Source organism: Microcaecilia unicolor, chromosome 4 (assembly GCF_901765095.1).
Source record: "Microcaecilia unicolor chromosome 4, aMicUni1.1, whole genome shotgun sequence".
Lineage (NCBI taxonomy): Eukaryota > Metazoa > Chordata > Amphibia > Gymnophiona > Siphonopidae > Microcaecilia > Microcaecilia unicolor.
In genome coordinates, this window is record NC_044034.1 from 146,183,526 (window position 1) to 146,198,638 (window position 15,113).

Genomic DNA, 15,113 nt, shown 5'->3' on the forward strand with positions numbered 1-15,113 from the left:
ACCCCAAATTCTAAAAATGGTGCCTAAATTTCTGCACTCTAATTTGGCCACACGGCCAAATTGCATGCACAACTTAATTGATGCACAACTTAATTGAGTACCGGCACTTTTTCCATTGTCTGCTAAAATTGACCCATGGGCCCCAGGTTTTAATGAACAAGCTCAGGCTCTACACACCAATTCTGCCTTGTCATAAATTCTGTGACTGGTTGCAGGGGGCCTGGCTATTGTGGGGTGGGTTCGTCAGTGATCACCCCCAACCCTGAAGGGTGGCCTAGCATTTGAGTACGAGCACCTTTTTTGCTAGAAAAAAATGCACTGATAAGAATAGCCATATTAGTTCAGACCAATGGTCCATCTAGTCCAGTATCCAATCCAGGTCACAAGTATCTAGCAGAAACCCAGAGAGTAGCAACATGTCAAAACCTCAAATAGTAAAAAGATTCCAGAACCTCAAATAATAGCAACATTCCATGCTACGATCCCAGGGCAAAGGACTAGCTCCCCCCCTATCTATCTCAATAATAGACTATGAATTTTGCCTCCAGGAACTTGTTCAAACCTTTTTTTAAACCCAGATACACTAACAGCTTTTAATACATCCACTGACAATGAGTTCCAGTGCAGTTAGGTGCCTAACTGCCATGTATCCCTTTTTGGGTCCCCAACTTTAGGCATTTGAATGCCTAAAGATAGGTGCTTAATTGACTTCTAACTTGTACACACTATATAGAATTAGGGGTGTATCACTTATGGGTGCCCTTATAGAATTGTGTCTAGGGCACTTACACACATAAGTGGCAATTAACCTTGAGTTTGGACATACAATTACAGAATTACCCTTCACATTTTTAAGACACACTGACAAACCGAATAGACATCACTGATGCACAACCCTATCATTTACGTATAAGTAACAATCTTAGAAAAGTTGCTATTTATATGTACATATGACAGCATACAAAGATTTTAAAAGGGCATATTAAGGCTATCCTTTAGAAGTAGATTCGAATAGCAAAGAGGCGCTGAGTGATACAGTTCAGCCACCTTGTACTAGGTGGTGTTAGTCTGCCGAGGCTGAGGCTGAACCTGAGCCAGAGGGGCAGGTCATGGACCAGGAGGGCATTAAATTTAGGGTTACCATATGTCCGGATTTACCTGGACGTCCTCTTTTTGAGGACATGTCCGGGCATCCGGGCGGGTTTTGCCAATCTGCCCGTTTGTCCGGATTCCTGGACAAACGGGCAGAAATCCGGACAAACGGGCAGATTGCTAGCTTCCCCTCCCCTTACTTACTATTGCCCTGGTGGTCTAGTGACCTCTTCCACCTTCAGGGCAGGAAAGAGCCCCCTCTTTCCTGCCCGGAGCGCTGCCTTGCATGCATCCTTCCTGTTCGTGATCTTGGCACCAATTCAAAATGGCCGCCGACAGTTGAAGTGACCTTGCGAGACTTCAACTCTCGGTGGCCATTTTAAATCAGCACCGAGATCACGAACAGGAAGGATGAATGCAGTGCAGTGTTCTGGGCAGGAAAGAGGGGGCTCTTTCCTGCCCCGAAGGCGGAAGAGGTCACTAGACCACCAGGGCAGTAGTAAAGTAAGGGGAGGGGGGTCACGGGGAGGGGGTGACGGGAAGGGGGAGTGATGGGGTGTGTGACAGGGGGGAGGGGAAATGTGACAGGGAACGGAGCGAGGGCATGAAAGGGGTGGGGCGTGAAAGGGGCAGGGCATGAACGGGGGCGTGGCATGTGTCCTCCTTTTGGGGGGACAAAATATGTTTAACCCTAATTAAATTTCTTGAACCAGAACAGTTATGGGGAGGACCTAGGAGGAGAGAAGTTGCCCTGTAGTGTAAGGGTTCCTCTGCTGATGTGCAGTGATTGTGACCTGGCTGAGGTAAGCCACTTTTGCTATTTGACTGAGACTTGCAAGTTGTGTTTTGAGGTCTGGCTGGAGCCATACCTGGGACTTGAAGAAGAACCCAGAACTAACAGGCTGTGTTTGGGACGTGACAGCCCCACCAGACATAGACTATGTTTGGGCCTGTTGGCCAGAGGCCTGCTTGAGACTGTGTTAATTGAATGAAAGAAGGTTTTCCAACTTATACTCCTAGCCCTATGAAGTAAGAGGCCTCAGGACTCAGATAAATAAATAAATACTTATTTTTGCTTATATTCTGTTGTCTGGCTGAGTTCTTCCACTGGCGCACCCTCAACCCTCGCTCAGGGTATCACACTCAGAAGGTATCCTCTTTGACATTTGTACCTGCTTCGAGTTGAGTGTAATTCTCAGTTAACTTTGCATTTGGATTCGGATGAGTGTTTTGGGGGGAGGGGGTGTGCCTACTTTTCTGGTGTCCTCCCTGGGGAGAAGGTTTTAGAGGAAGCTACCTAATTAGTCACTCTTGTATGTAGAGGCTTACAAAATCTACCACTTATGCAGGTAAGTGCCACTTACTTAGCAAAACTATGTCTTGTATTTAGTGTAATCCACAGTGACGGTACTTTAAAAAAAAAATATGTTCCTTTATAAAATGTTTTCCCCTATTTGCTGTGGCATCAAACATATCTGTTTCTTTAGTAGTGTTATGTGCATTTTACAAAAGGCTTCATGTTCACCAATGTAGTTTTGAACACATGGACCTAAGGCCATGTTTACGAAGCAGCGCTAAGGACACATTAGCCTTTTTAGTGCATGCTAATAATTAGGATGCACTAAACGCTAAGTCATCCATAAAAACATATGGGTGACTCTAGCATTTAGCGCGTGCTAAAAACAGTAGCACGGCATAGTAAACAGAGCCCTAAATATGCATTTTCCGACCTATAGAAATTTATCCTCCAAAATGGGTAAAATTTAGGTATATAAATGCAGTTAAAAAAAGGTCTTTTTCAGTTCAGCCAAACAGGAGTGTCAAACTTTGCCATTAATTCCTTACACTTTTGAATGGATGAGCCAGCATGGTATAATGCTGATCTCAAGTCACCTGTGGATCTGTGATTCATTAATTGAACACTGGCTGCAATGGGGGAGAGATTGGGTGATTTAAATATCTGAAAGCAGAACTCAGCTCCTGCTGGAGAATATTCACCTCAATAAATCACCCTAAACCCTGTGAAGCGTAGCATGTGATAATTTATTTGCTCAAATCCCTGAATTAAAACAGAATCTGCAGTGTTGTTCTTTCTAATGTTAAAGTCAGCAACTGAGCTACTTGCCAGAATGGCCTTCAGGAAGCTTAGCCTGCAGTATAGGTAGACTCAACTTGTGTCTCTTCATAATCAGTAATTAGTCATTCAAAACCAATGGAATAAAAATATATGACTTGTAAAATAATATACTAATTTACTGTTCAGCCTGTATCTGCCTTTCATGTAGGTTAACTTAATTTACTGTGAGAAGGAATTACTCCTTGAAAGTAGGGTGATTTATTTTTCCTCTGAAAATCATAAAAACTAGAGTTAGCAAAAAACTGTTAACCATAACACATCCAAAGTATAATCACCTAACAATATTACTTTGTGCCTTCAGGCACAGGCAGCTCCCTTGTGACAATGGGCAAGTCACTTTAACCCTCCATTGCCCCATGTAAGCCGCATTGAGCCTGCCATGAGTGGGAAAGCGCGGGGTACAAATGTAACAAAAAAAATAAACAAATAAATGTGGGAAAATGAGATAAGATGTCAAGTCTTAGCTAAAGACAGACAGAGCTCCTGGGAAAATGGGCGATAATCTCGAACTGACGCATATTTGATTGACCTTCTTTAGGAGGATGGTCAGGTGAGAACATGTGATGAAGCAGAATTTGGAGATAGTATGCAAGAAAAGGAAACATATCCTATAACTGAACTAGAAATAAATTAGGGGCCCTTTTATTAAGCCGTGTAGGCACCTACGTGCGTACAGCGCGTGCCAGTTCGGAACTACTGCCCGGCTACCGTGTGGCCCTGGCAGTAATTTTATTTTTACGTGTGTCCACTACAAGTGCTGGAAAATATATTTTATTTTCCAGCAAGTGGCGCTAACCAGGCAGTAATCAGCATTGTACGTGTGTAGATGATTACCGTCTGGTTAATGCGTGAGAACTTACAGGTGTGCTGAAAAATGGATCTGCGTACGTCCGAAACACACGCCTATACTAGCGCAGGCCATTTTTCAGTGCACTTTGGTAAAAGGACCCCTAAGTAACTTCTAATTATAAACAAAGGAGGCAGAGAGAATGCCCCCACTATTTCTACATCTTTATGGTGAGATATATGGCTCTAAGGAAAACTGAATGAGGTCAACATTCTATGCTTTATATATGTGGATAGGGCCATATTTATTTTGGGCCCAATATTCAAAGCGATTTAGCTAGCTACTGACCGGTTAAATTGGTCGGGGCTAGTTGGTAATATTCAGCAGCACTTAACCAGCTCAGGGGGAATTCATCAAGCAGCGTTGTGGCCTTAACGTACCTTCACTTACGTTAAGGGAATTAGCATGCACCAAAAGCTAAAAACCCATAGGTTTAGATTGTGCTTTTATAATTTAGAGTGCGCAAATTCCTTTAGGGGACCCTTTGCAAAGCCGCACTAGCGTTTTTAGCTTGCAGTAAAAATCATCTGGTGGTAAAACACTGAGACACCCATAGGAATATAATGGGCGTCTCAGCATTTACCACCAGCTGGGTTTTACCGTGAGCTAAAAACGCTAGTGCTGCTTTGTAAATGGACCCCTTAACGTTCATTAAGGCCATAATGCCACTTGATATAGTCCCCTGCTAAATATCACGATTAGTGCCAAACTCAAAGCCAACTATGGTGGGGGTGGAGTCAGCACTTGGCCACTTAAGTACCAATATTCAGTCCTTAAGCTGCCAGGTTTATCACATAAATGGGATCGCATAAAAGTCTGTCCTATTTTTATACAGTAACCCATGGCTGCTTAAGTGATGAATATCGACTTAAGAGGCTAGGTCTCAACCAGCTTAAAAATAATCTGATATTCAAAGCAGAAGCCCACATAGATCCTGGCTGTGAATATCCAGGAATAACACCATCAATAGTGAGCAAAATGCTCACTGCTCAATGGTTAAATATTGACCCCTTTGCACTGAGCTCAGGCCTTTTCATGGGTAGATCAAGGGAACTTACAGTCAGGCCCATCAGACAACTCCCTGTTCCCAGAGGCCTTACATCTTATAAAACATTTACCAACTTGTGTTAACATGTGCTGATTTTCATTGCTGCATATTAATTTATGTTTATGTATTTTTATAATAACATAATATAAGATGGCAGACAGAGACTAAAATGGATCACTTAGTCTGCCCAGAAAAGTTGAGGGTTGTTAACAGTCCTCTGTGAGGCCATGCCCCTCTACACCTTTGGTTAGGGTTGTAACAGTTGGTCTTTGACATCACTCTTCTCTGTGGGGTCCTTTTACTAAAGGATTGGCGCGCAGCAATGGGCATGCTGCGCATCAGTCCGGAACTATCGGCAGGCTACTGCAGGAGCCCAGAGGTAGTTCCCACCCCCAGCATGCTCCATTTTTGTAGCGACAGTGTTTCCCCGGCAGTAAATACCAGGTTAGCGCAGGAGCCCTTACCACAACCTCAATGGTTGGCGGAAAATGCTCCTCCCTGAAATGGCCCTGCAGAAAGTGGTTCACTTACTGCACAGCCATTTCTTTGTTAGAAAAAAAAAACCCAGCCTTTTACCCGCTGCAGTAAAAGGGGACATCAGCGTGCATCAAAAACATAAACTGATGCTAGCACAGGCCCCTTTTTACCGCAGCTCAGTAAAAGGACCCCTAAGTTTTGGTTTAGGTCTGTAACTCTGTACAAATCTCTTTTAGCCTTTATTTAGGGCTGTAACTGCAACTCATACAGGTTACAGACCATAGACTAGCAGGGACAGATCAAAGAACAAATGTGTGTGTGTGTGTGTGTGTGTGCTTTTGTGTTGCATTCATACCACATGCTATGAGTTTATATCAGAGGGGAAGGGGAGATACTTTAAGGCTGATAACGAGTAAAATGTTAGTTTGCAACATTGTTGGACTGCTAGTTTAATTATGTATTGACAATGAATGTGACTATCCAAAATTATAAAATCACTCTTCCATAATTGTGTGACTGTTCTACTGTTTGGTCATGTATTTTTCTTTTAGCTTGTAATTCATTTGAAAGAAGAGATGATTGCGTGGATCTGTGGTCATTCCAGGGCCACCGAGAAGGGGGGCAGGGGGGGCAAAATTCCCCGGGCCCAGGCCTTCAAGGGGGGCCTGGCACTGGTGTCAGGCCGCTGGCGCTGCAGTTCCCGGTCTCACCTGCCTGCCTCCTCGGCTCCGGGCCCCCTGCATTCGAAGCGGCAGTCACAGATCGCCTCCCTTCGGGCCTTCCCTTCCTGTGTCCCGCCCTCACAGAAACTGGAAGTTACATCAGATGAGGGCGGGACACAGGGAGGGAAGGCCAGAAGAGAGGCAATCTGCAACTCAAGAGAGGCAATCTGCGACTGCCGCTTTGAATGTAGGGAGCCCGGAGCCGTGAAGGCAGGCAGGTGAGACCGGGGACTGCAGCGGCAGGGGTGCAGCGGGGGGCAGCAGCAGCAGGGGGGCGGAGGCGGGGTGGCCTTGCCCCGGGCCCGGCCTAGTCTCTCGGCAGCCCTGGGCCATTCTTTTGCATTTTGGGCTCAGAAGTTGAGTATTCATTTGGGACTGACCTCAGTTGAATTCTGGATCTATTGACTGTGAATTTGTAGCATATTTTGGACCCAGCTGTTGTCTTCTCTTTTGCTGACTGAATATTGGTTGACTGTTCTTCATTTATTGTTAGTCCATTTGGGAGGCAATCATTTGTGTTCTGTTAAATGGATGGATCTCATTACAGAGATGAGGAAATAGTCACTATGGATTCTTGATCAGTTTCACAGTGTATGTTTAATATGGTCATACATTATTCCCACAAACATTTGGCATAGGACTATGAAAGTAAAGGTGGTTGAACATTTATAAAGGAGGGTAAATTCTGAATTGGCAAGATTGTTACGTTTATATATTTATAAAATTTATAATCCACGCCATCTACTACTCTGGGTGGTTTACAAAAATTACATTCATAATAATATCAACATAAAAACACATAATATCGACATAAAACACATAACATTCACAATAAAACCATCATAATAACTAAATAATCATGCAAATTACTACACATAACCATTATACAGTAGCAAAAACCTGTTGAAAGACAAAAACCTTTAACTGCTTCCTTGGAGGATTTGGATGGGGTCCATCTTTCACATACAGGATTTGATAGTTTTTTGATTTTTTTCAGGATATTTTGGAAACTGGGAGGCAAGAACTTAGGGTCAAAGTTGAGATGAGGAAGTAGAAGACAAGTAAAATATTGTCTTCACTTGTGATGGAGTTCCATATATTAGCCCTGTTTGTTCCATCCAAGGGAGGATGGGTACATTGGATTGCTAAGATTGGGAGAACCTACAGTATCCTAGCATTACTGCTGGGGAGTTGAATGTGCTTCCCTGAAAGAATTAATTTGATCTTTAACCTGAACAACCGGGCATCATCACAAGATTATTGGATGGCCTAGATATTCTAATTGATGCTTTTATTTTGGTTAAGAGAGCAACATCCAACTGGGTGTCTGAAGGTGATAGAGGCAGTTCATGTAGCTGCCTTTCAGAGGCATACTGCTGATAAACATTTGTTATACAAATGTGCTAGGCTGGAAAGAGGCCAAACAATTTGTTCAGTTTATTGATGTACTTTATAATTATATTTCACTTTATGTGGCTCTGTTTTGCCACATGTTTATGTTTTGTGACTGTCTTATTAAAGAAATAAAGGGTGATTGTGAATGCCAATTTGATAGTCCTCAATGTTTACAATGATTTTTCTCAAAGTGAGAACTATTTACTGTACCTGAATGTAACTCACTTAGAGCTACCAATGAAAAAATGCAGACACAATCCAAATAAAGAGTTGCATATGAGCTATTAAAAGGTTGGTCCCATTGTAAATTTTCTTGACACATATTATATCTAATAAAACATTAAATCAGATAACGATAGCATTTTAGTCAAAGAAGGCTCAACTACAATTATAATTAATGCATTCATATTTAAATGACTCAAAATTATTAACATTGTAATTAGACAGAATTAAGGAGCTTGAATTATCTAATTTAGCAACAGATTTTTGCAAGAAAATAGTTTGACAAAGAGAAAGTCTGACTTTCCCTAGTACTGCTATAGTTGCATCTTTATCAATTGACATGAAATAAGTACATCTTAAACTTCAGGTAATTGTAATTACATTTTTTTAAAAAAACAACAAAAGTTTAGGGTACTATTGACTCTACAAAGCAGGTGAATGACATTATGCATCAACTCTACTTGGGCTTGAGTTCTTCTATACTACTACTTACTACTACTTAGCATTTCTAAAGCGCTACTAGACGTATGCAGCGCTGTACACTTGAACATGAAGAGACAGTTCCTGCTCGACAGAGCTTACAATCTAATTAGGACAAACAGGACAAACAAGAGATAAGGGAATATTAAAGTGAGGATGATAAAAAAAGGGTTCTGAACAGCAAGATAAAAGGAACGGAGTCTGGAGTTAGCAGTGGAGGAGAAGGGTGCAGATAAGAGAGATTTACCCAGTGAATGGAGTTCCCTGGGAGGAATGTAGGGAGAGATGAGAGTGGAGAGGTACTGAGGAGCTGCAGACTGAATGCACTTATAGGTCAATAAAAGGAGTTTGAACTGTATGCGGAAATGGATAGGAAGTGACTTGAGGAGAGGGCTAATATCAGCATAACGACACTGGCGGAATATTAGTCGTGCAGCAGAATTTTGAACAGATTGAAGAGGAGAGTGATGGCTAAGTGGGAGACCTGTGAGAAGCAAGTTGCAATAGTCTTAGTGAGAGGTGATAAACGTTTGTGGATGAGGGTTCTGGTAGTATGCTCAGAAAGGAAAGGGCGAATTTTGGTGATATTATAGAGAAAGAAACGACAGGTTTTAGCAGTCTGCTGAATATGTGCAGAGAAGGAGAGGGAGGAGTCGAAGATGACCCCAAGGTTACGAGCTGATGAGACAGGAAGGATGAGAGTGTTATCCACAGAAATAGAGAATGGGGGAGGAGGTGAGGTTGGTTTAGGGGGAAAGATAAGTTGAAATTCACAAAAGGATTCTTTTACTAAGCTGTGGTAATAAACCCCTTTTGGGGTTATTCCTGTGCACCAAAACCATTTTTACCACAGCCATAAGAATACCCAAATTTGAATTTATTTCATTAATGTTCATGCACTAATATTTCCATTAGGGTATGTAATAACAACAACCCAGGGTGTGCAGTATCAAAAGTCAAGGAGGACATGAGAAAATATCTCTATATCCAATTCACTGAAAACAATGTATTATTATTATTATTATTATTATTATTATTATTATTATTTATTGCATTTGTATCCCACATTGCCCCACCTATTTGCAGGCTCAATGTGGCTTACATAGTTGTATAATGACGTGGAGGGGCATAATTGAATGAAAACGTCTATCTCCATGGGCGTTTATCTCCGAGAACGGGTCCGTGAAGGGGTGGACCGAACCGTATTTTCGAAAAAAATAGACGTCCATGTTTTATTCAACAATTTGTGAGCTGGGCATTTTTGTTTTTCAGTGATAATGGAAAATGAAAGCGCCCAGCTCAAAAACGAATAAATGCAAGGCATTTGTTCGTGGGAGGGGCCAGGAGTCGTAGTGCACTGGTCCCCCTCACATGCCAGGACACCAACCGGGCACCCTAGGGGGCACTTTTATAAAAAAAAAAAAAAAAAAAAAAAAAAAAGGTAAAAGAGCTCCCAGGTGCATAGCACCCTTCCCTTGTGTGTTGAGCCCCCCAAATCCCCCTCAAAACCCACTGCCCACAAGTCTACACCATTACTATAGCCCTAAGGGGTGAAGGGGGGCACCTACATGTGGGTACAGTGGGTTTGGGGAGGGTTGGAAGACTAAGCATTAAGCAGCACAATTGTAACAGGTGGGGGGGGGATGGGCCTGGGTCCACCTGCCTGAAGTCCACTGCACCCCCTAACAACTGCTCCAGGGACCTGCATACTGCTGCCAGGGAGGTGGGTAAGACATTTGAGGGTGAAAATAAAAAGTTGTGAAACATCATTTTTTGTGGTGGGAGGGGGTTAGTGACCACTGGGTGAGTCAGAGGAGGTCATCCCCGATTCCATCTGGTGGTAATCTGGTCATTTAGGGCACTTTTTGGGGCCTTATTTGTGAAAAAATAGGGTCCAGGAAAAGTGCCCTAAATTCTAGCTACAAACGCATACTTTTTTTCCATTATCGGCGAAAGGCGCCCATCTCTGTTCGGGTGATAACCACGCCCCAGTCCCACCTTCACCACGCCTCCGACACGACCCCGTCAACTTTGTACGCTTCCGCGATGGAGTGCAGTTGAAAACGTCCAAGTTCGGCTTTCGATTATACCGCATTATTCGTTTTTGGGAGATAAACGCCTATCTCCCGATTTAGGTCGCAATATAGGCGTTTTTGTCTTTCGATTATAAGCTGGATAGTCATTCCAGAATATCAGATACAGTTAGAAGTGTGCAGAGATTGAGAAAGGGATGAGAGAGGGAGTAATTAGGCAGGTGATTGTGGGAGTGGATTTTCATAGCTGGTTGGGTTTGTAAAGTGGGTCATTGAAGCTGTTGGTTTTCTTTGTAGGCTTTGTTGAAGAGGTGTGTCTTCAGAGATTTGCAAAAGTTATTTGTATCGACGATTGATTTCAGATCTGTGGGTAGAGAATTCCATATCTGCGTGCTCGTGTAAGAGAAGGTGGTGGCGTGCATCAGCTTGTATTTTAGTCCTTTACAGCTGGGGAAGTGTAGATTGAGAAATTTGCGGGATGTTCTTGTGGTGTTTCTGGGTGGTAGCTCTACTAGGTTCAACATGTAGGTAGGGGCGTCTGCGTGAATGATTTTGTGTACAATCGTACATATCTTGAACGCAATGCGTTCCTTAAGTGGTAGCCAGTGCAGTTTCTCTCTAAGGGGTTTTGCACTTTCGTATTTGGTTTTTCCAAATATGAGTCTGGCGGCAGTATTCTGGGCTGTTTGGAGTTTTTTGATAGTCTGTTCTTTGCAGCCCATATATAGTGCGTTGCATTAGTCCAAATGGCTTATTACCATTGATTGTACCAGCGTGCGGAAGATGTGTCTCGGGAAGAATGGTTTTACTCTTTTGAGTTTCCATATGGCTTTTTCGTCGTATTCTTCACGTGGGTATCGAGAGTGAGGTTTTGATCAATAGTAACTCCAAGAATTTTCAGGTTTTGTGAGACAGGCAGAGAACAGTAAGGTGTGATTATGGTGGAGACGTTTTTTGTGTTATGTTGGGAGGTGAGTACAAGACATTGTGTTTTTTCTGCATTAAGTTTTAGTTGGAATGCATCTGCCCAGGTATGCATGATTTGGAGGCTTTGGTTGATCTCGTTGGTGATTTCATTTAAATCATGTTTGAACGGGATGTAGATTGTGACATCGTCTGCTATATGTAAGGATTGAGGTTTTGATTGGCTAGGAGTTTGGCTAATGGTATCATCATTAGGATGAATAAGGTTGGTGAGAGGGGGGATCCTTGGGGTACTCCACATTCAGGTGTCCATGGGGGTGATCTGTCTGAGTGCTTTGTTACTTGGTAAGATCTTGTGGTCAGGAATCCTTTGAACCATTTGAGAACTGTACCTCCTACTCCGAAGTATTCTAGTATATGTAATAGTATTTTATGATTAACCATGTCAAAGGCACTGGACATGTCGAATTGTAGGAGGAGTATATTGTCACCTGTTGCAATTGCTTGTCTGAATGAGTTCATTGCGGACACTAGAACGGTTTCAGTACTGTGATTTGACTGAAATCCTGATTGAGAATCATGCAAAATTGAGTATTTGTTTAGGTAATCAGTAAGTTGTTTCGTCACCACGCCTTCCATGAGTTTGGTTATGAGCGGAATGGATGCTACTGGGCGATAATTGGTTAGGTCCAGTGTGCTTTTCTTGGGATCTTTTGGCAGTGGTGTAAGTAGGATGTTTCCTTTATCCGTGGGAAAGAGCCCATTTTGAAGCCTGTAGTTTATGTGGTTCGTGAGGTCTGTTTTGAATTGTTTGGGTGCAGATCTTATCAGACTAGTAGGGCAAGTGTCTAGTTTTCATTGCGATTTGGTGTATTTTCTGAGCCAGTGAGAGATTTCGACTGGTGAGAGTGTGTCGAAATTGGTCCAAGATCGATCTGCTGGGTATTCCCTGGGTTTTGGGTCTAGGCATTCGAGGATGTCTGTGTTCTCTGTTGTGTTGGTAGGAATCTTGAGTCGGAGCTTTGTTATTTTTTCATTGAAGTAGTTCGCAAGATTGGTTGCTGATGGGGTGTCTGTGTTATTGGAGGTAACCGTTGTAGTATGGCTAATCGAAAAGAACTTGAGAAATTCTCGAGTAATAACTCACCGAAGCAGAATGCCACCTTAAGGTCAAAGGCTCTTCCTAGAGGGTGGATATTCCGCGAATTCATACATATTCCGTGAATTAGAAAAGAAAGATGGAACTCCAAAAGACAGCCGGCCTGGTTGAAAAGTGAGGTGAAGGAAGCTATTAGGGCTAAAAGAAACGCCTTCAGAAAATGGAAGAAGGAACCGTCTGAAAATAACAAGAAGCAGCATAAGGAGTGTCAAAGCAAATGCAAGGCGCAGATAAAGAAGGCCAAGAGGGATTACGAAAAAAAAGATAGCATTAGAGGCAAAAAAACATAGTAAACATTTTTTTCGGTATATTAAAAGCAGGAAGCCGGCAAAAGAATCGGTTGGGCCGCTGGATGACCGAGGGGTAAAAGGGGCGATCAAAGAAGACAAAGACGTAGCGGAGAGACTGAATGAATTCTTTGCTTCGGTCTTCATCGAGGAAGATTTGGGTGGGATACCGGTGTCGAAAATGGTATTTCAAGCAGACGAGTCGGAGAAACTTATTGACTTCACGGTAAACCTGGAGGACGTAATGGGGCAGTTCGGCAAACTGAAGAGTAGCAAATCTCCTGGACCGGATGGTATTCATCCTAGAGTACTGATAGAACTGAAAAAGGAGCTTGCGGAGCTACTGCTAGTGATAAGCAACTTATCCTTAAAATCGAGCGTGGTACCGGAAGATTGGAGGGTGGCCAATGTAACGCCCATTTTTTAAAAAGGCTCCAGGGGAGATCTGGGAAATTATAGACCGGTGAGTCTGACGTCGGTGCCGGGGAAAATGGTAGAGGCTATTATTAAAAACAAAATTACAGAGCACATCCGAGGACATGGATTACTGAGACCGAGTCAGCACGGCTTTTGTGTGGGGAAATCTTGCCTGACCAATTTACTTCAATTCTTTGAAGGAGTAAACAAACATGTGGACAAAGGGGAACCGGTAGATATTGTGTATCTGGATTTTCAAAAGGCGTTTGACAAGGTACCTCATGAAAGGCTACAGAGGAAATTGGAGGGTCATGAGATAGGAGGAAATGTCCTATTGTGGATTAAAAACTGGTTGAAGGATAGGAAACAGAGAGTGGGGTTAAATGGGCAGTATTCACAATGGAGAAGGGTAGTTAGTGGGGTTCCTCAGGGGTCTGTGCTATGACCGCTGCTTTTTAATATATTTATAAATGATTTAGAGATGGGAGTAACTAGCGAGGTAATTAAATTTGCTGATGACACAAAGTTATTCAAAGTCGTTAACTCGCGACAGGATTGTGAAAAATTACAAGAGGACCTTACGAGACTGGGAGACTGGGCGGCTAAATGGCAGATGATGTTTAATGTGAGCAAGTGCAAGGTGATGCATGTGGGAAAAAAGAACCCGAATTATAGCTACGTCATGCAAGGTTCCACGTTAGGAGTTACAGACCAAGAAAGGAATCTGGGTGTCGTCGTCGATAACACACTGAAACCTTCTGCTCAGTGTGCTGCTGCGGCTAGGAAAGCGAATAGAATGTTGGGTATTATTAGGAAAGGTATGGAAAACAGGTGTGAGGATGTTATAATGCCATTGTATCGCTCCATGGTGCGACCGCACCTTGAGTATTGTGTTCAATTCTGGTCGCCGCATCTCAAGAAAGATATAGTAGAATTGGAAAAGGTGCAGCGAAAGGCGACTAAAATGATAGCGGGGATGGGACGACTTCCCTATGAAGAAAGACTAAGGAGGCTAGGGCTATTCAGCTTGGAGAAGAGACGGCTGAGGGGAGACATGATAGAGGTATATAAAATAATGAGTGGAGTGGAACACGTGGATGTGAAGCGTCTGTTCACGCTTTCCAAAAATACTAGGACTAGGGGGCATGCGATTAAACTACAGTGTAGTAAATTTAAAACAAATCGGAGAAACTTTTTCTTCACCCAACGAGTAATTAAACTCTGGAATTCATTGCCGGAAAATGTGGTGAAGGCAGTTAGCTTAGCAGAGTTTAAAAAGGGGTTGGACGGTTTCCTAAAGGACAAGTCCATAAACCGCTACTAAACGGACTTGGAAAAATCCAAAATCCCAGGAATAACATGTATAGAATGTTTGTACGTTTGGGAAGCTTGCCAGGTGCCCTTGGCCTGGATTGGCCGCTGTCGTGGACAGGATGCTGGGCTCGATGGACCCTTGGTCTTTTCCCAGTATGGCATTACTTATGTACTTAAGTTTCTCAATCATTGAAAATGTCCTTGTTATGAAAATTTCTTCTTTATTATAGACATGAGTACCTTGTGCTCCCAATTCTTCTGTATATACCAAGCCATGCACTGTATACAACAATAAGTACCTGCTTCGAAGTGTCTCCTCATACATATATATGTTTTTTGCTTTTCCTTGCTGTTTAATTTTATGTGCAGTGACATCATTTAAAAATATATGCTGGCTTCTTCCGGTTTTCAAACATAACGTCAGATATGATTAGTACGTCGGTTTCCTCATTTCCTACCAGATGAGCATTTAAATAGCTTACTTTAGGCATAATTTTGGTTTCGAGATAAGTGGCACATTTATTGTTGCTGTAGATCATGGCAGTTTGAATCCGGGTCC